Source organism: Poecilia reticulata, chromosome 23, assembly GCF_904066995.2.
Source record: "Poecilia reticulata chromosome 23, P_reticulata-male-v2, whole genome shotgun sequence".
NCBI classification, from domain to species: domain Eukaryota; kingdom Metazoa; phylum Chordata; class Actinopteri; order Cyprinodontiformes; family Poeciliidae; genus Poecilia; species Poecilia reticulata.
The window spans coordinates 2,154,015-2,178,001 of NC_088852.1; the positions used below are offsets into that span (position 1 = coordinate 2,154,015).

At 43.1% G+C, this 23,987-nt stretch overlaps 1 protein-coding gene and 1 long non-coding RNA gene across 4 annotated transcripts in view; one reads left to right on the forward strand and one right to left on the reverse strand.

The window, feature by feature from the left end:
* The window catches only part of LOC103459315 (thyrotropin-releasing hormone-degrading ectoenzyme), a 174,294-nt gene that overhangs the window by 64,173 nt on the left and 86,134 nt on the right, over positions 1 to 23,987 (reverse strand). The window lies entirely within an intron of this gene.
* Positions 1,999 to 9,824, forward strand: LOC145550218 (uncharacterized). 2 transcript variants are annotated; one of them, XR_014086130.1, is made up of 5 exons: positions 1,999 to 2,039; positions 4,164 to 4,211; positions 5,200 to 5,274; positions 5,615 to 5,647; positions 9,038 to 9,824. It is a non-coding gene; the product is annotated as an uncharacterized LOC145550218 (long non-coding RNA). The 2 variants fall into 2 exon arrangements; XR_014086129.1 differs by lacking the exon at positions 1,999 to 2,039 and having other exon boundaries at positions 3,281 to 4,211.

Consider the following 23,987-nt stretch of genomic DNA (forward strand, 5'->3'; position numbering starts at 1 on the left):
CTGCTAGAAGAACCGCTATGGAGATGTTGGATTTTCTCTGTTTTTGGTGATCAGTAGCAGAATCTAAGGGCTTTATATCTCCATCATGATGCTGCAGTGAAGCTGAAGCTCCCTGGTCTGATGACGGACTTTCTTCAGAGAATTTCAGGATCAGGTTTATGTCGGCATGAAGGCAGTTCAGAGCTCAGACTTTATTCATCGTCTCTTCCTGTTCCTCTCCGTCTGTCTCTGTTCTCGGCGGGTTGGTTGGTGAATGTCCAGACGTGTCTGATCAGGTCCAGAACCTGATGAAGCTCCTTTACTTTACAACGCGCCCAGACATGTCAGTAACAGCCTTCACTTTGTCATGATCTGGTTTTAGACCCTCAGAACCGGAGCTCAGGGTTTCTGCTGCATGAAAAACTAAAACAACAAGCAGAGCTTCACCTGGTGGCCCATCGGACCTGTAGTACCGTCTATACCGACAGGACACAGTGACAGTTTTAATAAAGATGCAAAGAAACATTATAAGAGTTACATCCTGTACATTTAATAACAGGAATAATCCAGATCATAAACGACATGAGGCCCCTGAGGTGGATGATCCTCAGCACCACAAACTACCTCTGAGTTCAGCTGGACCAGAACCAAGACAAAGTCTCCCAGCAGTGAAGGATCCCATCACCAGAGAGCCTGGCTGCAGTCATGCTGCCACTTTCAGACACATGGGGCGTTGTTCCAGTAACTCCAACCTGCTTTTCCCCAAAAAGGAAAGTCTCAGAGAGAACAGAGCCACCAAATCGATCCTGGACAAAGTTCATCCCTACTAGAGTGGAAATGACAGGAACAGCTTTGGTTAGGAGACAGAAAGAGACCAACAGCCTCCGAACCTGCAGACTGAAGAAAAAACATTTATTCAACTAATGATGTGGAGAAATATAGATCTAGATTGATTCCTACAAAGCAGCGTAGATCCAAAACCAGATTTTTGTTTTCTATATTCTGCAACATTGTGAAAGTGAAAGAATGAAATCCTGAAAATCTGTTAAATGTGGGATTTAGAGGACATGTCCTAGTCAAAGACCAGGAGTAACTCTAGCTGTAAAGTTTGTTATGGAAACTTCTGGATTCATAAACAGATTCATGTTCCTGACTTAAGGTCAACAGAAACAGCTGATTGTTTTTAACTCTGAGAACCAGAATAATATCATTTATCATCTATTTATATTTCACTGAGGAAAAACTCAGCATCTGTTTTGTTTTCTGGTTTCTATGAAGTTTCTTCTAAATGATTTAACATTTTTCAGGGGGACCAACTTTCAGAGGGTCAGAGGACGACCAGCAGCTCATAAACCCTCAGCAACATGTTCAACTTTGGGGTTTTTTTGTTTTCCTGAGCTTAAATTTGGGAAACTTGGGTTCTGTGGGGTCAGAGGTTAAACCCAGCTCATGTCTGAGGGTTTAGTCCTCAACACAGGAGGAAGATTTCACATTGTTCATGCTGTTTACTGTCTGTGCATATTGTCCTTTAGGCTTGCCGTAGCTGTGAGAAGACAGGCAGCCGTTGAAAGATCAAAGAATAACTTACAGTATTTTTATTTACAGCCTTCAAGAAGTGAAGCTGAAACTGTTTGGAAATTAACAGGAAGTGTGTCCGTGACTCATTCACCAGGAAAAAAGGTAATATGGTTATGAGTCTGTTGAATAAATGAATCTAATCTGAGGATATAAACATGAACATGTTTATACCTTAAACATTTTTATTGTTTAAACAATAAACATGTTTATTTCATGCTTCAGGCCCAGTAAAATTCTCTTCAGTTGGTTTCAAAACGACAAATCCATCAATTTCCTACAAACATTAGATTTTAATATTACACAGTTTACATATTTAATCTTTATTTCTTAGAGAACCTGGATAAACTGCAGTGATTCTATAAGACGTCATGATAATCTGATAATTTCTCATTTATGAAATTCAGCTCTGGAAAAACATTTCTGCTTTATTTTTGTTTTGTTAGGAGAATGAAGAAGAAACTTCAATAGATCATCAAGAATGGGTAAGTCTGTCTCCTGTCAAGACATCATCCATTCATTCATCCATTCATCCAACACTGTGAAGGTGAAAAGGTGTCATGTTGTTTAGTGAACCACATGCAGAAAGGCTGATGCTGAGTATTTAGTAAAAATGATCTAGAACAAAAACTTCTACGTAGCCAGAAAAACAGGCATCATGTCATCAGGTAACAGAACAAAACGGCTTCAAAAGGAGGAAAGAGAGAGACGGGATTATATACTGGGGTTTAATCAGCCGCCACCTGATTGGCTAACAGACTGCAGGAGAGAGAGTGGCACAGTGGGCGAGAGACAGCAGTTTAAACTTCATTAGTAAAACACATTTCAGCAGCAAAGCAGCTCAAGATGCTTTACATCACAAAACACGGAAATATAAAAAGATCAGTGAACCAGTAAACATTCAATGTTATCAAGTCGTTTCATGTCAGATTATTGATCAGCGTTTTATTGATTATGTTTCAAACGCAACTAAATATTTGGGTCTGGAGGTCAAAGTTCATCACCCACAAAATGAATCCAAGAGTAACAAATAAAAATGAGACACAAGGAAAAAATAGACATAATTAAACTAGAATCACTGAGAAGAACTGAAGTGAGGAGGAAACTAGGAAACACAAAATAATAAAACTTTAAAACGAGCCAAAAACCAGAACCTGACAACAAGTAGCCAATCACAGCAGCGAGTAGAAAACCACAGCAACAAGTAGCCAATCACAGCAGCCAGTAGAAAACCACAGCGACCTGCTGAGTCACTTCAGAGCAACTTGATCATGAGATAAAGAAAGTAGTGAAATGATCAGCCAGGACATTTCAGACAGAAAGACTCTGGGCTTCAGCAGCGATGGAGGAATCTGATGAAGAGCTGCTGACGTCTTCCTCAGATGGATCCAGAGTCTAGGATCCAGAGTCTAGGATCCAGAGTCTGGGATCCAGAGTCTGGGATCCAGAGTCTAGGATCCAGAGTCTAGGATCCAGAGTCTGGGATCCAGAGTCTAGGATCCAGAGTCTAGGATCCAGAGTCTGGGATCCAGAGTCTGGGATCCAGAGTCTGGGATCCAGAGTCTAGGATCCAGAGTCTGGGATCCAGAGTCTGGGATCCAGAGTCTGGGATCCAGAGTCTAGGATCCAGAGTCTAGGATCCAGAGTCTGGGATCCAGAGTCTAGGATCCAGAGTCTGGGATCCAGAGTCTGGGATCCAGAGTCTAGGATCCAGAGTCTGGGATCCAGAGTCTAGGATCCAGAGTCTGGGATCCAGGGTCTGGGATCCAGAGTCTGGGATCCATCTGCAGCAGGAAGCAGCTTCACTTCCTCTTATTCAGAGGAACCAGATATTTGCACACAATGAGTAAAACAACTCAAATGGTTGGACCTTGAAAAACCAAAGTCATGTTTTAAGTCAGTTATATCTGATGCTGACCAAATGTTTATGAACTTATGAATTTGAGGAAAATGTTCTCAAACTTTCTGGCATTTAACAAATATAAATAATTTTGGTAATTCTACCTGATCTAAAACGAAACAGTTTGGTTTGAATTAACTTCACAAAGGCAGAAAAATGTAGCTTATTTTCAGTGTAAACATCTGGTTTCTACTGTAAACAAACTGATCTAACCTTGAATAGTTTCATTATTATGGATCTCTTCTGAATCCAGTCAGACTCCATGGTCTCCGAGTCGCTCAGCAGCTGAACGGATCCCTCTGAATCTAGAATCACAGATCTATGACAGACAGATTGTCTGACCATACACACCCTGATCTTCTCATTTCCTGTCTGTCGATGGCGACAGGAAACCAGGAGGAACCCTGGTTCTGTCAGGCCTCCCAGGGCAGCTGAGGCTACTATCAGTAGCTTCTGAAGGGATGCATGTAGGGGGAGAGCTTTGGAGTCCTCTGGACTGGATTAACACTGTACAAGTACAGAGATCTACCATGTGAATATGAAAACATGGAGACCAAAGGCTGAATAATCAGATTCAAACTAAAGAAACTGATGATTTAATTAACCTGCTGAGATTCAAACCAGAAACTAAAACAATCCATGATTTAAACTTTGTTCTTCTAACTTTCAGCAACAAACTCAATAACTGGATTTTCTCTGTTCGGTTTAGGATCCTAGCACAGGTGGAGACCAGAGCACAGCTTCACCAACCGACCTGGTGAGCTAACACAGACACCTCCATGCATGAAGTCCCTGTTTACTTTAACTAGACACCAGCAGGTTTCCTGATGTGGAGGCAGAAACCAGAGTACCCAGAAAACCCCACATGAGCAGAGCTCTGGGATTTGAACCATCAACCTGGTTGCTATAGCAACAGCTGTAAAAACTGCTGTAGTCACCATGAAGCCCATCAACCAGTCCAGTTAATCAGGACGGGTCAATTTATCCGTCCGTCCTTACAGATTATCTGAACTACTAAATGTTGATCTTCTCCATAAATTTGTAAAATGTGATGTTGAATTAAAACAACCATAAAAATATAGATCTAGATTGATTCCTACAAAGCAGCGTAGATCCAAAACCAGATTTTTGTTTTCTATATTCTGCAACATTGTGAAAGTGAAAGAATGAAATCCTGAAAATCTGTTAAATGTGGGATTTAGAGGACATGTCCTAGTCAAAGACCAGGAGTAACTCTAGCTGTAAAGTTTGTTATGGAAACTTCTGGATTCATAAACAGATTCATGTTCCTGACTTAAGGTCAACAGAAACAGCTGATTGTTTTTAACTCTGAGAACCAGAATAATATCATTTATCATCTATTTATATTTCACCGAGGAAAAACTCAGCATCTGTTTTGTTTTCTGGTTTCTATGAAGTTTCTTCTAAATTATTTAACATTTTTCAGGGGGAGCAACTTTCAGAGGGTCAGAGGACGACCAGCAGCTCATAAACCCTCAGCAACATGTTCAACTTTGGGGTTTTTTTGTTTTCCTGAGCTTAAATTTGGGAAACTTGGGTTCTGTGGGGTCAGAGGTTAAACCCAGCTCATGTCTGAGGGTTTAGTCCTCAACAGAGGAGGAAGATTTCACATTGTTCATGCTGTTTACTGTCTGTGCATATTGTCCTTTAGGCTTGCCGTAGCTGTGAGAAGACAGGCAGCCGTTGAAAGATCAAAGAATAACTTACAGTATTTTTATTTACAGCCTTCAAGAAGTGAAGCTGAAACTGTTTGGAAATTAACAGGAAGTGTGTCCGTGACTCATTCACCAGGAAAAAAGGTAATATGGTTATGAGTCTGTTGAATAAATGAATCTAATCTGAGGATATAAACATGAACATGTTTATACCTTAAACATTTTTATTGTTTAAACAATAAACATGTTTATTTCATGCTTCAGGCCCAGTAAAATTCTCTTCAGTTGGTTTCAAAACAACAAATCCATCAATTTCCTACAAACATTAGATTTTAATATTACACAGTTTACATATTTAATCTTTATTAGAGAACTTGGATAAACTGCAGTGATTCTATAAGACGTCATGATAATCTGATAATTTCTCATTTATGAAATTCAGCTCTGGAAAAACATTTCTGCTTTATTTTTGTTCTGTTACTAGAAGAAAAAAACTTCCAGAAATGAGGACAAAGGGGTAAGTCTGTCTCCTGTCAAGACATCATCCATTCATTCATCCATTCATCCAACACTGTGAAGGTGAAAAGGTGTCGTGTTGTTTTTAGTGAACCACATGCAGAAAGGCTGATGCTGAGTATTTAGTAAAAATGATCTAGAACAAAAACTTCTACGTAGCCAGAAAAACAGGCATCATGTCATCAGGTAACAGAACAAAACGGCTTCAAAAGGAGGAAAGAGAGAGACGGGATTATATACTGGGGTTTAATCAGCCGCCACCTGATTGGCTAACAGACTGCAGGAGAGAGAGTGGCACAGTGGGCGAGAGACAGCAGTTTAAACTTTATTAGTAAAACACATTTCAGAAGCAAAGCAGCTCAAGATGCTTTACATCACAAAACACAGAAATATAAAAAGACGCAGTGAACCAGTAAACATTCAATGTTATCAAGTCGTTTCACGGCAGATTATTGATCAGCGTTTCATTGATTATGTTTCAAACGCAACTAAATATTTGGGTCTGGAGGTCAAAGTTCATCACCCACAAAATGAATCCAAGAGTAACAAATAAAAACGAGACACAAGGAAAAAATAGACATAATTAAACTAGAATCACTGAGAAAAACTGAAGGAGGAAACTAGGAAACAAAATAATAATAAAACTTTAAAACGAGCCAAAAACCAGAACCAGACAACGAGTAGAAAACCACAGCGACCTGCTGAGTCACTTCAGAGAAACTTGATCATGAAATAAAGAAAGTAGTGAAATGATCAGCCAGGACATTTCAGACAGAAAGACTCTGGGCTTCAGCAGCGATGGAGGAATCTGATGAAGAGCTGCTGACGTCTTCCTCAGGTGGATCCAGACTCCATCTGAGGAGTCCAGAGTCTGAACTCCTCAGATGGAGTCTGGATCCAGAGTCTGGTTTAAACAAAGTCATGTTTTAAGGGTGTCCATATGTGCACTTGGCACCAGGACGCCCTAGGCCGCAGTTCGATGATTGACTTTGTCAACGTCTCATCGGATTTGCGGCCGTATGTCTTGGACACTCGGGTGAAGAGAGGTGCGGAGCTGTCCACTGACCACTACCTGGTGGTGAGTTGGCTCCGGTGGTGGGGGAGGAAGCCGGTCAGACCTGGCAGGCCCAAACGTGTAGTGAGGGTCTGCTGGGAACGTCTGGCGGAGTCCCCTGTGAGACGGAGCTTCAACTCTCATCTCCGGCAGAACTTCGAACACGTTCCGGGCGAGGTGGGGGACATTGAGTCTGAGTGGACCATATTCCGTACCTCCATTGCCGAGGCGGCCTATCGGAGCTGCGGCCGCAAGGTTGTTGGTGCCTGTCGCGGCGGCAACCCTCGAACCCGTTGGTGGACACCTTCGGTGAGGGATGCTGTCAAGCTGAAGAAGGAGTCCTACCGGGCCTTTTTGGCCTGTGGGACTCCAGACGCAGCTGATGGGTACCGGCGGGCGAAGCGGCACGTGGCTCGGGTGGTCGCTGAGGCAAAAACTCGGGCGTGGGAGGAGTTTGGAGAGGCCATGGAGACAGACTTCCGTACGGCTTCGAGGCGATTCTGGTCCACCATCCGGCGTCTCAGGAGGGGGAAGCAGTGCAGCACCAACACTGTTTATAGTGGGGATGGTGCGCTGCTGACCTCAACTCGGGACATTGTGGGCCGGTGGGCGGAATACTTCGAAGACCTTCTCAATCCCACCAACATGCCTTCTGTTGAGGAATCTGAGCCTGGGGCTCTGGGTTGGGCCCTCCAATCTCTGGGGACGAGGTCACCGAGGTGGTCAAAAAGCCCCTCAGTGGCAGGGCCCCGGGGGTGGACGAGATCCGCCCGGAGTTCCTTAAGGCTCTGGATGTTGCGGGGTTGTGTTGGCTAACGCGACTCTGCAATATCGCATGGACATCGGGGGCAGTTCCCCTGGACTGGCAGACTGGGGTGGTGGTCCCCCTGTTTAAAAAGGGGGACCGGAGGGTGTGCTCCAATTACAGGGTGATCACACTCTTAAGCCTCCCTGGTAAGGTCTATTCAGGGGTCCTGGAGAGGAGGGTCCGTCGGATAGTCGAACCTCGGATTCAGGAAGAGCAGTGTGGTTTTCATCCTGGTCGTGGAACACTGGACCAGCTCTACACCCTCAGCAGGTCCTGGAGGGTGCATGGGAGTTCGCCCAACCAGTCTACATGTGTTTTGTGGACTTGGAGAAGGCGTTCGACCGTGTCCCTCGGGGGGCTCTGTGGGGGGTACTCCGGGAGTATGGGGTACCGGGCCCTTTGATACGGGCTGTCAGGTCCCTGTATGACCGGTGTCAGAGTCTGGTCCGCATTGCCGGCAGTAAGTCGGGCTCGTTTCCGTTGAGAGTTGGACTCCGCCAAGGCTGCCCTTTGTCACCGATTCTGTTCATTACTTTTATGGACAGAATTTCTAGGCGCAGCCGAGGTGTTGAGGGGATCCGTTTTGGTGGCCTTAGGATCACATCTCTGCTTTTTGCGGATGATGTGGTCCTGTTGGCTTCATCAGATCGTGATCTGCAGCTCTCACTGGAGCGGTTCGCAGCCGAGTGTGAAGCGGCCGGGATGAGGCTCAGTGCCTCCAAATCCGAGGCCATGGTCTTGAGCCGGAAAAGGGTAGAGTGCCTTCTCCGGGTCAGGGGGGTCGTCCTGCCTCAAGTGGAGGAGTTTAAGTATCTGGGGATCTTGTTCACGAATGGGGGAAGAAGGGAGCGGGAGACTGACAGGCGGATTGGGGCAGCGTCTACTGTGAAGCGGGCGCTGTACCGGTCCGTCGTGGTGAAGAGAGAGCTGAGCCAAAAAGCGAAGCTCTCGATTTACCGGTCGATCTACGTTCCCACCCTCATCTATGGTCATGAGCTTTGGGTCATGTCCGAAAGAACGAAATCACGGGTACAAGCGGCCGAAATGGGTTTCCTCCGCAGGGTGGCTGGGCTCTCCCTTAGAGAGAGAAGCTGCTTGGTCATCCGGGAGGGACTCAGAGTAGAGCCGCTGCTCCTCCACGTCGAGAGGAGCCAGTTGAGGCTCGGGCATCTGGTAAGGATGCCTCCTGGACGCCTCCCTGGTGAGGTGTTCCGGGCACGTCCCACCGGGAGGAGGCCTCGGGGAATACCCAGGACACGCTGGAGGGATTACGTCTCTCGGCTGGCCTGGGAGCACCTTGGGATTCCCCCGGAGGAGCTGGAAGAAGTGGCTGGGGAGAGGGAAGTCTGGGCCTCCCTTCTGAAGCTGCTGCCCCCGCGACCCGACCCCGGATAAGCGGAAGAAAATGGATGGATGGATGGATGTTTTAAGTCACTTACCTCTGATGCTGACCAAATGTTTCTGAACTGATGAATTTGAGGGAAATGTTCTCAAACTTTCTTCTAACTGATGTGATTAATATTTTTCAGGAGGACATTCAGCTAGTAATCCTGGATCACAGGACGACCAGCAGCTCATGTTAAACTTTGGGTGATTTTTGTTTTCCTGACACCAGAAATCTATTTAAATTTGGGAAACTTGGGAACTGTGTGTGTGCTGTGGTGGCGCAGGGGTTAAGCACAGCCCACATATGGAGGCCTCAGTCCTCCGCCACAGGTTCGATTCCCGGCCTGGTGACCTTTACTGCATGTCCTCCCTTCTCTCATTACCCATTTCCTGTCGATTCACTACCAAATAAAGGCCAGAAGGGCCAATGAAATAATTATAAGAAAATATGAGCAAAACAAATATTTTTTTAGTGTCCAAAGTATAAATTTCCAGGGTCTGAGTGGATGTGATATGAAAACAGATTTTTAGAACATGAATAATATTTTACATGTAGGTGCCACAGGTGATGGTTTATATGTTTTATTTTATATTAGATTGTTATTCATCTTTAATGTTGGAGCATATTAGGCCAGATATAAAGTTAAAACCAGATAAAAGACATTAAATCACATTAAACTTTTCCTGTTTTAGATAAATTAGGATTATTAAAATTATTTACGTTTGTTAATTAATTGAATAATGAAAGAAATTATTTTTCATCCGTCTTTTACAGCAGATGTTGAGATGCAGAAACAAGGTTTTAGTTTCTGACGTCATTCTGTCCTGTGAGCTGATTGGACTAAAAATCGATGGTTAGTCCAATCTGTCTGGGTTAGCATTAGCATTAGCATTAGCTTTAAGGTTGGGGTTATGACCCTGGCAGTTCCTCTAGTGCAGGGGTGTCAAACTCCAGTCCTTGAGGGCCGGTGTCCTGCAACTTTTAGAAGTTCCTCTGCTGCACCACACCTGAATAGAATAATTAGGTCATTAGCAAGGCTCTGGAGAACTGAGGAGGTAATTAAGCCATTTGATTCTGGTGTTTTGTACCTGTGGCACATCTAAAAACTGCAGGACAGCGGCCCTTCAGGACTGGAGTTTGACACCCCTGCTCTAGTGGATCATGTCAGGATGACCTTTGACCTCCAGGTTATTGAAGAGTTTATAAGTTATTCTTCAGGAACTGGAGCTTTTAAAGGTTTATTTAGATCATTTTCTATAGAGCTACTGGATGGAGTGGCTCTGCCCTTTGACCCTGTGACCTTTTGACCTCAGGCTGTGATTCCCCATGTTGAAGAAACGTTTGGCCTGCTGCAGGACGCCCAGAGGGACACAGATCTGTCCTCACGTGGACAGCGTCCCTCAGCATGAAGCTGGTTGTTAAAATGATTTCAGTAATTCAGGAAAAGTTTCGTCTGATTTAATTTTTATCTGGTTCATCTGTAAATTGTGTTTGGTGTTGGTTTTAGCTTTAGGAGGGAAACATATCAATATTATGAACATTTATTCTAAATGCTGTAAATATTCAGTAAAGTTTTAATTCAATTTGTTAAAATGTTCATTGATTTATTAGCTGATTTGAATATGGTGGCAGAGTTTTGTTGTCTTTTTTACGCTTATAAACATAAATATCATTTACAGTAAAATTGAACATTTAATGTCTGTTTGCTTGTCAATTCTGATCAATAAAGAATAAAGATTATTGACTGAAGTTTGTTACTGCAGTCTGACTGATAGAAATATATATTTATAATATTTATAATCAAACAAACTGATGAACAACATTATAAATATGTGGTTATTCACTAAAATAATCAGATTTTCTACTAAATTAAAGTGTTTATTCCAGTAAATATCATCAGAAATGACTGAATGAGTCATCAGGTGTTTCTTTCCTCCGGCGCCCCCTGCTGGTCCAGGAGTAAAAACTGGTTTCAAGTTTATAATTATTGGCTAAATGGACGAAGCTGAAGTTGGTTCAGATTCGGGAAATGGCTAAAGGGCGATTCCACCTCATTTTCTCTGCCTTCTGCATCTTTAATCGACTCGAGTTTAAAAACTAACATCCAGACTCTTCAAACCTGGACTGGATTATTCTGCTCTAGTAGCAGAATATCTAAAACCATGTTTGACTTTTAATTGCGAAACTTCACTAAAATTCAGATTACCAATCAAACTCGTTCCATGTAGTTTTTTCTTTTCCAAATTCAAATTCAATTCTAATTTTAAACCACTTTATTAATCCCAAATGGAAACTAACCATTAATGCTTCAAGGAGTTATTGTAGATCTTGAGTTTGAAGAATTAATGAGTTACACCAACATTTAATTTCCCTTTGGGATTAATAAAGTGGTTTAGAATTAGGATTGAATTTGAAAAAAACTGAAAGTAAAGTATTGGACGTGTGATTATTAATTAAAACGACTTAATAAAAAAGATTTGGTTCAATATAAGAATGTAAACTGTTATAACCAAGCGATATTCATTCATACGAGCTTCTGCCTCTCCAACCAAGGATGTAACTGTGTGTTGTAAAGTGTGAGGGGGCCGTGGTGCATCCTGGATAAGAATAAAGCCTAAACTTAAATGTGAATGACATGCAGTCTCACTCAGTAACTAGGACACATTCTGAAGAGGCTTGTAAGATTAACGGTACTTATTAAAAATAAAAACCTTTTAGAAGGTATTAAACTTACCGAGACGTTGAAACGTCAGTCGTCTAAGTTAATCTGTATAACATCTTTCGCTTGGTGATGGAATTACTAGCATATTGAACCTTGTAGCCGTGTTATAACTTATGGAACCAGTCGGTAAATCAGTGTAAAACATTTACAGACTTCAGCTCCAGCTGACCAAATATGACCAAATATGCCTGATGATTGATTTGAATGTCGCCATGTTCTGCAAACGGATGATGCAGTCGGTCCAGGGACGCGGAAACCCACAGCAACTTAAAACCAGTTGGATTATTTTTTTCTTTTCTGGTCTGTGGTCAGCTTAACATGCATCCCCGTTGCCGTGGTAACCGTCAGACAACAGCTCCAGGAGCCGAGAGAGCAAGGATTACGTTCAAGTGTATTAGGAATTAACATAAAAACCACAATACCCACACAAAGTGGGCAGAAATACCAAAGTTCAGAGCTTTGATCACCAACAGTTTTATGATTTTTGAGTTTTCAGGTTTCTTCATTTTGCGATCATTAAGAAATGATCGTCTGACACTCGCGTCGGTTGATCAGCTCATTTAAACACCTGCTCCACTGATAACCTGTCACAAACATGGAGGCACATCTTCTAATCAGGACATTCGTCCCTTCAGGCTGGACGACACTTTGGCCTAGTTAAAGGTTCATGAACTGGCCAGCATAGCACTGCAGCGTTTTCACGCCTGTCTACTTGGACTGTTGCTCATATTTATTGTATTTTTTGTAGTTTTGCTGGATTCCTGAGTTTCCCTGGAGTATATAAATAATTTTTACTTTTGTTCTGTTTCCATTTACGTCTCAAGTTGCTGCTGGATTCCTGAATTTCTATTCTATTCTATTCTGTATTTGATCAAAATGCTACATTTTCACCAACATCAGTACGACTGTGTCAAATCCGACTTATTTCCTTAAAAATCTCTGCGTTCGACAACCCAATGAAATATTCCGGTTTGGTTCTCCTGTGTTGACGGATAGAGAGTCGGTTTGTTCAGACCCAATTCATTAGAGGTTGCTTTAATGTCTCCCTCTAATGGTTTCTCTCAGCGATTCCCCACTTCCTGATGTTCGAAGCCAAACAAGTCGCAGCCGAGGAACCTTTGATGCGCCACAACAAAGAGCAGAGCTCACCGAGTCTCTGTCTGTCTGAGCCGGCGGCTTCTGTCAATTAAAAGAAGAACCGGGAGGAAAATCAATTGGAGCAAAAACACTTTGAGCCCGGAGACGAAGCCAAACGGGGAAATGTACCGACTCATCTCATAAACCACAGCCTATAGAAAATCAATCCTGGATGAATACTCAAGATGCATTTCAATAAAACACACCAGACGCCATTTTTATTCACTCAGGGTGATCAGCTATGATCACAGAGATGGAGGAACATCGTCTGCTCTGGCTACATCCCAAACGCTCCGATGTTTCCTCCTCTCTCATTCAGGAAGCTTTAAATCGACTTTAATGCTTTTCTAGTTTCAGTGGAGGAACTCGATTAATCTCTAATCTGTAATCAATCACGATTATTCGACTACACATCCACACAAATAAGCAACATTTTCAATTCAAATTTCTTTTCTGCTGCTAAATTATTTAAGAATTCGACATGTGACTGTAAAACATTTATTTTAAATCAAGGATTTAACCTCGTTTGTTTAAAGTTCTATTAATAACAATAACATGAAATAAAGACTAAATCTTTTCCAATATTTTAGAGTGATGACATTTGAAGAGATTGTTGTTTTTATGTTTAAATCATGTTATTGAACTAATAAACTTTGTTCCTCTGAGGCCTGCAAAGCACTAGGACTCAAGGGAAGGAGGCAGATTTAGATTTCCTCCTTTACAATAAACATGTATTAAGGGATATAATATGCGTCTTTTCTTTTATACAGCTCAAAATAAAGCAATAGCCTAAAAGTCCAGACTCATTTCAGGCAAAAGCAGCAACAAGATTCAGCATTAAAGCATCCAGGTAACAAGTAATTTATCCTCAACCTGATTGATGTTCAGCAGATTTCTGGCTGAAGTTCTGAGGATTTATTCACAAAGCCGTTTCTCCAGCGAACTGCGAAATGTTTCATTAGATGCGTTTTTCCCTTTAAGGTCAGTTTTTAGCAGCCAGAATATTCCTTTCTAGTGGGATTTATCCACCCATAAACATAAAAAGTAATGATTCCTTCCAGCTGTATTTTTATGTGAAGGGTTGTTAATCTGATTTTCTTACCGAGAGGAAAAGAAAGTTGGTTTTTTCATGTTTCTCTCATTGATTAATAAATACAATAAGCCCAGAGAGTGTTTGAGTGTTTCATTTCCAGCCAGCCAGAACCAGAGTTCAGCCTATTCTGAAGCTTTTTAAACATTTTACACAAAAACCTAAAGCCAACATAAACTGACTGTGTTGTGGTTCATTAGTTTGTAGTTTGTTTTAGAGAGTAAATATATGTTTTCAGGTGTTTCACCTCTAATAGAGCGAATGCGGGCTGTCATGGTGTTAGATGTTTGTGGTAATTATGAGCTGAAATCAGCCACAGTAACAGTTAAAGGACAATCACACTGATCAAACCATCAATGCTGTTATTTTTACTAGACTCTACAGCCGAGTTTTCAGCTTCAGCGGAGAAAGAGAAGCTTTGTGTTGGTACTAATTTCTAATTTCATCCCTCAGACCGTCGTAAAGGTAAATGTAGCTGAAATAACGGTACAGTTGGTGTATTTAACTGATGTGGGTGAAAAGAGAACCAAAAACCGGAGAGAAGAGAAGGACTGGTGGAGGACAGGAAGAGGATGGAGCAGTAAACCTGGTTTACCTCCAAAAACTGGACCCAGTTGGGTTTGGAATGGACCAAACAGGCCAACTCTCTAAGAACGCAGCAGGAAAATCCTCCTGTTGTCTCTGGAATAAGCTGGAGGTCAGGAGACGATGAGCCAACAGGACGACGACGAGGTTAAGGGTCAAAACGTCCAATGAACGTTGACCACCACCTGAAGACATCGCCTCCTGGCCAAGAGCCGCAGACATGTAGAGGTGACTGAAATGTCCACTTTAAACAGAGCAGTTTGTTTCCCCCGTTGGTCTGATCGTTTGGTCCCAGACCATAACCTCTGGTGCGGTTCACTCCTGGTGTGAATTCAGACCAACGACAGGAAATGTACGTCTTTTGGACTCCATGTGCCACCATAGCTGGGCATTAATGCTAAAGATAAGCCCTTCAACGCTGCTAACGCTGCTATGTACTGATTGGACCTGAACGGTACCGGACCCTCCGTTTTCCGCTTAGTGATGCTGCTGGCAGCAAGTTGCAGCTCAAGATCCGGTTTGCAGCAGCGTTCCCTGACGCCGCACCAAAATCAGGAATATCGCATCAAAACCTGCGATGCAAGAGCTGCTCTTCACATTAAAGATGGTATTTCAGTTTTAATAACAGTAAATCAAACAAGCAGGACTCCCAAACTCTGCTTTCGGTTCTGCTCTGTCGTGTCTCCATCATGTCTGTCTAAAGGTAATAATGATCATCAGCCACGTGGCTTTGTTTAGAGAACGGATCTGGTTTCGGTCTGGCCCTGAATACACCCTAAAGATGGACACTTCTGACTGAGGAACTTCTACTTTATAACCAAACTCAAGCTCCACATTCAGTCAGTACCTGCAGCTTAATTACATTTCTTGGAAACATCAAATGTTTTCCTCCTACTCTGAGCCAGAACTTGGATGAAAACGTAAAAGGAGGACTGGAGGATCTACAGCTAAAATTAAAACCTCATTTCCTCAGAGGATAAACAGATTTTTGTCAGTCTTCTGGAAACATTGCAAACTTCCAGAATCAGAACAGATGGTCTGGAAGTTTAAGGTCAGAGGTAAAAACACACAGCAGCAGCAGAAACACAGACAGCAGAGGAGACGGAGCGCTGAGCTTCAACGTGAGACAAATATGAAATAAAAGCAGAGAGGAGAGAGGGAGGAACAATCAAATGATTTATGGCTCCCTGTATTGTAATGAACTCTATGCAAACACTGACTGCAGCAATAAATTATCCACTTTGAGCCCAAACTCTGCAGAGGAACAAATACAACTCGACAGCTGCTGTTCTCAGGAGGACGGAGTGGATTTCTGAGTGGGTTCAGCCAAAAGCAGATGTGACACAGCGTGATGAAGTGGGAACTTGTTTCAACAACTGAACTGCTCTCTCGCTTTTACAATAAACCGATTTATGTGGCTGAGAGGAACAAACAAAAGCCAGGTTTCAAGCATCTGTGGGGAAAACTCGCTGGTGGGGAACGCTTAGCAGCTGAAGGTGAGTCCTGCTATTGTCTGGTTCCGGTTCTGGTTCTACAGCCAGTGCTGGAGGTTAATACCAGCTTAAAAGCAAAACACAAAGTAACACTGAAACGCCACCAGCCAGGCTTAGTACGTTTTAATCCAACTCCAGTTCACTTGCATAGAAAATCGGTTCGGTTGGTGAGGTGTGAACGCTAATCGAACCAACGAACTGAACTCTGGTCCACTTACAAACCTCAGCTTTCGTTCAGTTGAAGTGAACTCTGGTTCGGTTTGAACACATATGTGAACTCCAAGCGGACTGGAGACTGCTCCAAAAGCAGGAAGTGGACTATAGTGCAGGGCATTCTGGGTAAATACAACCAAAGCAAACACGCTAGTTAGCATGTTAGTGGGAGAAATGGCTCATAGACTTTAGCCAAGTTCCTACAGTCATTAAATCTTTTTGTTTACATTTCGTTACGAAGGAAGATGAGCTCAGTGTCTTCTTGAGAGGTTTGTGTTTCGTTTCCTTCAGTGGTTCATATTGGAGCGCCCCCACAGGCGAGGAGGGGAACAGGTTTTTCAAAAAGCTTGGCTGGTTTGTGAAAGAGAAGCACAGCAGCTAAAAATGTAACAAATGTTGCAATTTTGGTCTCCACTTTAACCGAGTCCATCGGATGAAGTGAGTGAAAACAAATGCGAGGTGTTCCCCTCTGGGAGTGCGAGTTAAACGGCGAGTCGGGGCAGCGCGTGGCGCCTCATACTAAGACTATTAGTCTTCAATTCAACCGTCTCGATTTTGATTCCCAGCTCTGGGAGCCTTGCTGCATCTCTTCCTCCCTTTCCTTCTTTACCCATTTTCTGTCTGAGCCGCTGCACTAACAAATACTAGTGCCTGAAAAACCTTCAAATAAAATTTTAAAAGGTGAGTTGCTGTATTCAGACAGAGAGCATCGCTATTGTCAGTTCTGGAGTTGATAAAGTCACGACGGTCTTCTCCAGGTCACAAAGGTTTGCAAAACGCAGAACCTTTGTTAGAAGCTGTCAACAATAAAAGCCACCGAACTGTGGAGGCGACTGTCAGATTTTAAGTTCTTGCAAAACATGAGCTCAGGGTTTTTAAGACAGCAGTCAGAACTTACAGCTTTGTCGTCCAATAAAATCCATAACTTTTTTCCATTAAAAAAGCCACTATTTGGTGTGCTGTGGAGGCGCAGGGGTTAAGCACAACCCACATATGGAGGCCTTAGTCCTCGACGCAGCTGTCGCAGGTTCAATTCCCGGCCCTGGCGACCTCTGCTGCATGTCTTTCCCCTTCTCTCATTACCCACTTTCCTGTCAATTAACTATCAAATAAAGGCCACTAGAGCCAAAAAATCTAAAAAAAAAAATTAAAAAAAAGCCACTATTTGATTGAAGAGATGGAATCAAAGATAGAACGTTTGGGATGACTGCATCGTGAATTCAATGGTAAATAAATCTGCAAATGAACTGCATAACAATGGAATATGACATTGTGTCGGGTTATGATTGACCCAAATGGCAGGAGGAGAGCAGAGGACCTAAAATGGAGCCTTGTGGGACCCCACATGAAAGAGGTGCAGCAGAAGAGAAGCCACTAAGCAGAAAGAAAAAGCTGCAACAGTCCCAAATATCTAAACCGTTTAATGAAACTGATTCACATCTCTGTGACCTTAAGAGAGGGTTGGGTCAAAAATAGACAAAATAATTCAGAAACCTGTCTTATGTCAGCTTCTTCCAGATTAAAATAACACTCCAAACAGTTTCTCCATCTCACAATCCACCTTTATAGAAAACCTGACTAACTTTCCAACCAATCAGGATCCTGTTTCGTTCCTGACGGCGCAGTCAGTGAACAAAGTGAGTAAGACCAGCATTCATTAGGACATTAATCAGTACAGTAACAGATGTGTGTGTGTGTGTGTGTGTGTGTGTGTGTGTGCGTGTGCGTGTGTGTGTGTGTGTGTGTGTGTGTGTGTGTGCGTGTCGGCTGTGCTGTCAGCGTTCCAGATCCCACACGGTGCTAATTCCTCCTGCATATGGCTGAATTAATGTGAGAGACAAAGAGATCAACACATGAAGAGCAGAAATCTGTTCTCCTGAACTCCGTCTCCCTGTTGGTGGCTGTTTTAATTAGAAGAAAGCTGACGGGAAGAACCTGAGTCTGATGAAAAAACAGTGATGCGTTACTGCTTTGGTCCAGCAGGTAATAGAAGGAAGTTGGACCGTTGACCTCTTCATTAGACGTTTATAATAAACCCTTCAGAACCAAAGAACTACTGATTTTATTACCAATTACCCAACATTAGTCAAGCTTTAGTAACCAAGGTATTTACAGGTTACATCTCCTAGTAATCTGTGCCAAATGATCAGTACTGGGTGGCTGGTAACCTTAACATGATGTGGGAAACCTGGAGGACCTTGTCTCAGACTTTCAGGTAACGTTACACCTTTATCAGTTTGGTGAAAGATTGGTTTGTTTGCTAATTGGATGACTGGATGGATGGCTTTTGGGTTTGAAAGTAGGTTGGATGTTTAGCTGGTGTCTGTGGGTTAGCTGGTTGAGGAGACGGACGGATTGAACGGGTTCAACAGCAGGTAGGAAGGCTGGTTGGTGTTTTTGATTATGACTGTTGGTCAGTGGGCTGGAGAAATGTTGGTTGGATGGATGTGGGTCAGGGAGTGGGTTGGATGGTGGACTGATAGACGGATGGATGTTAGTGTAGCGGATGGATTTGGGTAGGTGGCTAGTTGGATGGATTTTGGGTTAGAAAGTGGTTTAGATGTTTAGTCAGTGTCTGTGTTGGTTGGTTGGATTTTTGGTCGACTGGTTGTTTGGATGCAGAATGGGTGAATTAATGAATGGTTGATTGGTTGGATGGTTGAGGGATGGATGGATGTTTATAGTTTTGGTTGGTTGCTTGGTGTGTTGGATGGTTAGTTGTTTGGATGATAAAAAAAATGGTACATTGGAAGAATGTGGGTTGGTTGAACAGATGGATGGTGGGTTGGTTACCATGGCGGATGGAACTGTTTGGGTGGTTGATGAGTTGGATGTTAAGTCAGTTTGTTTGTGGGATGGTGGATGAGATGGATGGATGTTGGGATTTTTGGTTGGTTGGTGTGTTGGTTGGATGGACGTGGAAATTTGGGTAGATTACATGGTGGGTTAGTTAGTTGGTATTTTAAATAATAGTTGCTGGAAAGTGGGTTTAATGGGTTGATTGAATGGATGAATGGTTGGTTGGTCGATGAATTGCTTGTGGATGGGTCGATGAGGTGGCTGGACGGCTGTTGGAATCTTGGTTATGTTGGATGATAAAGATTAGATACACTGGATGGAGGTGGATAAGTTGAATGGATGGATGGTGGGTTGGATGACTGGTCCATCTGTTAGTGGGTTGGTTGGTGAGAAACATGTGGTAGCCTGTAGGGTTTATGGTGGGCTAGCTGGTTCTAGGTTGGATGTTCTGAAAGTTACCACGCTCTTTGTTAGTAAGTTAGTTAGTTGACTGAATGCTGGGTTCAGATTTTTGTAAAATGTGTTTTCCAGCCTCCATTTTTCCTTCCTGATTTGCCTCCATTCCTTTCTGTCTGTCTTGGTGGATGAGGCGAGCTCAGACTCAGAGAGACGAGCTGATGTGTCAAACGTTTAATGAAGAGGGACGTCGCTGCTTCACGGCCTTCACTTTAGTCCAACTGCAATTAAACTTGATGGATGACGTATCTGAATCCTTAACTACAGTTGTGTTGCAGTGCAGTGCTGCTTTAAAACATGTCAGATAAGTATAAAGGCCGTTTGTGGCAGAATACATATTAGAATAAATTTACATGATGGGATTAAGACGCCATGGCGTGTTCAAATGTCACCGATGAAAAGATTTCTGCTTTTGAGCCTCTGGAAACCTCTTTAAATGAATGTCAGACACTAAGAAAACCCTAAAAACGTTCTCTGAGATTGATTTTCAGATTACAGGTAGGAACCAGACATTAAAAAATATTGGATTTTGATTTATCAGAGCTTATAAAGCAGCTCCGATGCCTCGTTTCCGGGAACTGAAGATGCAGATTTTGGGTTCTGCCTGCAGCGCCGTCGATGGAGGCCTCAGTGAGGCAGAGGTAAATATCAGCTGTGTTTGTCTCATTATCTGAACCGACACTTTAACGCCTCCATCTGTGTTTGCTCCGGTTGATGAAGTGAAACAGCCACATGCCATCCATCTGTTCACCTGAGAGCAGCAGCAGCAGCAGCAGCCATATGCATGCATGACCCTGTGAACTGCAGCAGAAGACGTCCCAACAGTTCAGCGGCGTCACTGCAGGCTGCATGACGGATATTATACGGCCAGATGCGTCAGAACAGCATTTAACTATTACTAACAACATGCTGCCATGTTTCAGCATAAATTAGTCTAATATTTGCAAGTGGAGCTCAAGTATACTCTTGTTGCAATCTGGACTTGTCAGAAAATATGCGTTTCCATGGCGACACGGCTGCACTCAAAGAGTAATATTTTGATGGAAGTGAACTTTCCTCAATTAAAAGACGAACAGTTTCAGGAGCAAACGGAAGATAAAACCCGTTTCTTCTTAACCAACCTGTTCCTGCGCCGCCTCAAGAGTTTCATTCTCTGTTTCTTTTTTTTTTTTTTTTTACTTTTCTTGTTTTCCAGGTTTGAAGCTTTTAAACAGTTATTCTCCCTGAGACACAGACTCCTACTTCCAGACAGATCAGCTTTAAACAGAAATGACGCAGAGCAGAAAGTTATGATGAGGAATAAAGTGAATAAAAATGCCGCTTGAGATTAGGTTGGGGTTTTTTTTTTTTTGCACCAAAATAACTTTATGGATCTTAAACATTTCCATTTTCCGAGTATAATTTTAATAAAGTGCAGCTTCAGTTCTGATTTGTTATTTTTGTAGATTTTCGTTCATATTTTTCCGTTTCAGGTTTTGAATATCTGGACAATTATTCCCTCTGATTCTGGATGCTGAGCAGCTGGAAAGATTTTTGCTCCTCCTTTAATTCTGAGACCGTTTTTAACGATCCGTAACCATGGCAACAAGGCTTTTACAATGGGAACAGCTAATTGGCGTCTATAAAGCTCAAATAATCCCTGAACTTTGACCCCAAATCCAGGGGACGTGACAAAGAAGAAGTCTCTTCTAGTGATTATAGCAGCTAGGATCTGATCCCCTACTCCAACATCTCTCTGAATGAACAGAGATTTAAACAGGAGTGGCAAAAGCAAATGCCATTGATCAGCAGTGCCAGCTACCAGCTGATGGTGTGGTCCAGGACACGTTACTAGTTTGTTTCCATTAATCATATATTTGCCCAATTTAACATTTTGAAAATTTGTTAATACAAACATAAATCTACAAAAAAAAAAAGGTTTTTGGATAAAGTTTTGTTGCTCTGGGTGAGTTTTTTTTTTTTTTTTTTTAGCTGTATTGAAATCGTTTTATTTCACAAAAAAGTGGAACAGAGACACTTTTTGGTGACCAACAATCGGTTGTTACTACTGCCGCAAACCATGACGAAGACAACAGGAAGTGGTTTTAGCAACAGGACGATGATGGCGCTTCATGCTTTTAATGATTTATCACATGAACAAACTTTTTCACATTTGATTTTAATTATTTAATGGAAAAACCACAATTGCAAAATAGTTTTTTTTTTACATTAGTGGAATATTGACCAAGCACTATTAATCAGGATTCTACTGAAAAGTTTATCTATTTTAGATATTAGTTCTAGTGAATCCCGTTTGCAGACATTTTGGTTTCAAGGTTTATTCCTGGTGATTCAGACCAGCAGAAAAACTGTATTGACAACTTTCTATCAAAGAAACTGAGATACGTTTCTGGATCTGATGTGGATAAAATATGTTGTTCTTCCACAGTCGCTTCCCCAAAAAGGCAGAAATACTTTGCGCTCCTTTCGTTTTCCATCTTCCTCCAGCCGAACCTGGTGATTATCTCCATGCAGCCGCTGAGATAAACGTCCTCAGACAGAACAGAAGAGATCATCATCGCTCTCCTTCCTTCAGACGAGCCGCGCGGCTGAACATCAACGCCGGCAACACGGAAGAAAGCGGAAGGAAAGTCCGTCCAAACAAACACCGTCGGTGAGTTTTATGTGGAATGTCAGGAAAGATTAATATACTGATGTGTGTTTCTGCGACATGCCGCAGCCTGAAGCTAGCGATCGTCCCGACTCAGCAGAGAGAAATGTCAGCGTGAGGTCACTTCCTGCCGCCGTTTTAATGGGAGCTGCAGAAACAAAGACTCAAACCGCCGGGTTTCATCTGCGTCAACGCAGCGCCGCGCGCTAGCCTGATTATTAAACCACTGCAGGTGCAAACCCAGCTACCCAGCCTGAGACAAGCAGCTTGTTAGCTGACCTTTGACCCTCTGCTGCGCGCTGATCCTGTTTTTACTCGGCTGATTTTAAAACCTGGAAGCTCCGAGGATCCTTTCAACACCAGCATCTGTGGAGCTCCAGGAAGTGAAGCTTCGCTGTCGTCAGTCAGAGAGGAGAAAAGCTGCCGGACGGCCTGCAGGCCTCAGCAAACCGCCAGGAAGAGATTTCATTTACTGCAACAGCACATTTATAGTCTAAAGATGAATATGCAGAACCTCAACGGTCATTAACCCTGAATAATGGTGGTAGAAGAATTATGTAGTGAAATATTTAAGAAAATAAACAGTTTGTCTGAAATCTCACCGCCTGATGAATTTAAGGCTCTTTAAGGCCTTAATTTTAGACACACAAATTTAAGACTTTTAACGGCAGAGTGGACGTCTTGCTAATTATGGCCCCATTTGATCCCATTTCACTCCACATTAAAACCTCTTTTCATCTCATTTAACCGTCTCATTGCTTCCTATGTTCCCTAATCTGTCATTATGCTCATATTTCATCCCAGTTATCCGTTAATATTCCTCCTTTTTCTTATTTATTTTCCCTTTAATTCAATTTTATGTAAAGGTGACCCGTTATGCTTTCATGAACAGGTTGGGATTTTTTATGGCCTATTCAAAACATGATCGTTACACTTTTTGCACATTTGTCACTTAGATAGTGACGTTTTAATCTGCTCAGTACAGCAGCAAAACCAGATGACCAAACCTGCTGGAACTCCACTGGGGTTGCTAGGTAACGGGCAGAACTCCACTGGGGTTGCTAGGTAACGGGCAGAACTCCACTGGGGTTGCTAGGTAACGGGCAGAACTCCACTGGGGTTGCTAATTAACGGGCAGAACTCCACTGGGGTTGCTAGGTAACGGGCAGAACTCCACTGGGGTTGCTAGGTAACGGGCAGAACTCCACTGGGGTTGCTAGGTAACGGGCAGAACTCCACTGGGGTTGCTAGGTAACGGGCAGAACTCCACTGGGGTTGCTAGGTAACGGGCAGAACTCCACTGGGGTTGCTAATTAACGGGCAGAACTCCACTGGGGTTGCTAGGTAACGGGCAGAACTCCACTAGGGTTGCTAGGTAACGGGCAGAACTCCACTGGGGTTGCTAATTAACGGGCAGAACTCTACTAGGGTTGCTAGGTAACGGGCAGAACTCTACTAGGGTTGCTAGGTAACGGGCAGAACTCTACTAGGGTTGCTAGGTAACGGGCAGAACTCCACTGGGGTTGCTAATTAACGGGCAGAACTCCACTGGGGTTGCTAGGTAACGGGCAGAACTCCACTGGGGTTGCTAGGTAACGGGCAGAACTCCACTGGGGTTGCTAGGTAACGGGCAGAACTCCACTGGGGTTTCTAGGTAACGGGCAGAACTCCACTGGGGTTGCTAGGTAACGGGCAGAACTCCACTGGGGTTGCTAATTAACGGGCAGAACTCCACTGGGGTTGCTAGGTAACGGGCAGAACTCCACTAGGGTTGCTAGGTAACGGGCAGAACTCCACTGGGGTTGCTAATTAACGGGCAGAACTCTACTAGGGTTGCTAGGTAACGGGCAGAACTCTACTAGGGTTGCTAGGTAACGGGCAGAACTCTACTAGGGTTGCTAGGTAACGGGCAGAACTCCACTGGGGTTGCTAGGTAACGGGCAGAAC